The sequence below is a fragment of the Adiantum capillus-veneris genome, chromosome 22 (genome assembly GCF_014529385.1).
Source record: "Adiantum capillus-veneris isolate H3 chromosome 22, ASM1452938v2, whole genome shotgun sequence".
In the NCBI taxonomy this organism is placed as follows: Eukaryota; Viridiplantae; Streptophyta; class Polypodiopsida; order Polypodiales; family Pteridaceae; genus Adiantum; species Adiantum capillus-veneris.
In genome coordinates this window covers 127,925,760-127,927,154 of record NC_140952.1, presented here as the reverse complement: position 1 = coordinate 127,927,154, position 1,395 = coordinate 127,925,760, and positions in this window count along the sequence as shown.

The following is a 1,395-nucleotide window of genomic DNA, read 5'->3' as shown; positions in this document are numbered from 1 at the left end:
TAGGCAAAATTTGGACTCACAAAGGGGCCTTATAAGGAGTTTGACTTCCTCTCTCATGTCCAAAACGGGCGTGCGGTAAATTTTTTGCAAATCAACTCTAAACTTGGCAGAGTTAGAATCTACTCTTCAAGCTCTTTCTACTGATATATAGCACGCCACGAGATTCCTCATATTTTGAAAGATTCTATTTTTTATTCTCGTGTGATGTGACGGAGTTGTCACATCACACGAGAATCAAAAAGAGAATCTTGCAAAATATGAGGAATCTCATGGCGTGCTATATATCAATAGAAAGAGCTTGAAGAGTAGATTCTAACTGTCAAACGCCAAGTTTAGGGTTGATTTGCAAAAAATTTACCGCACGCCCGTTTTGGACATGAGAGAGGAAGTCAAACTCCTTATAAGGCCCCTTTGTGAGTCCAAATTTTGCCTCATCTTCAGAACAATGGAATGTCATTTATGACGCTGTTGGGCTGGTTCAACAGAGTAACTAAGATCTAGTGCGCATTCTGGTCACTGCCTACAATCAAAGGTGAGTTTTGTGCCGGTATGCAAACCTATGTTGGATTTAGGGTCTTGCTATTTCTCATCGTTGATAGTTTTGATGCTTTTTTTGTGTAGTAAACATTGGAGTCTGGTGTTATTCAACATTGAAGCAAAGGTCGTCTACTACAGAAACTTCAGGCAAAGCAAGGGATTCCATGGGCATGTAAAGGCCTAAGGCTTATCTTTATGCTTTTGCATGTATTGTCTATTTCTAATGCCCTACTCAGCAAGTGCTTATGTATATAGCTCCGCGAGAAAATTTATTTGCTGTGTGGAGCACATTTTGTTAGAACATGATCTAGGTGCTTCCATTGAGCATCGACGGGTCAGCGTGTCTATTTAGATTGATAATTTTAGTTGTGATTGGAGGACGTGTATGAATGCTATGCTCCTTCTAAGCCAAATTTTGGATGTACCAAACGTAAGTACACATGTTGTTTAAGTGCTTGTATTGTTGCAATGCCTTTATGAAAATAAGATACTTCTTTACTCACTTTCTTATTATCACGCGTCTATAGGACAAAAGAAGATGTGTGAAAATTCTCTGTAATGGCCATTCAACATATTATAATTTCGGTGCATAAATGGTCAAGAGAGGAAAGTGCATGAGCTGAGGAGTTTGAACAATCCTGCATCAAAGAAATCACGTAGAGGTACCACCAAACTCAAGAGGAGGTTTGAGACATGTAAGAAGCAATCAATTAATATTATTCAGACACCACAGAAGTAGAGTATTGGGTTACATGTCAACGTCAAGAGAGAGAACAGAGTGAAGATTCATAGGTTCAAGATGCATGGGAAGCCATGGATGAAGCCTGGGCATTCGAATACGAGAAAGTACACTCGAGA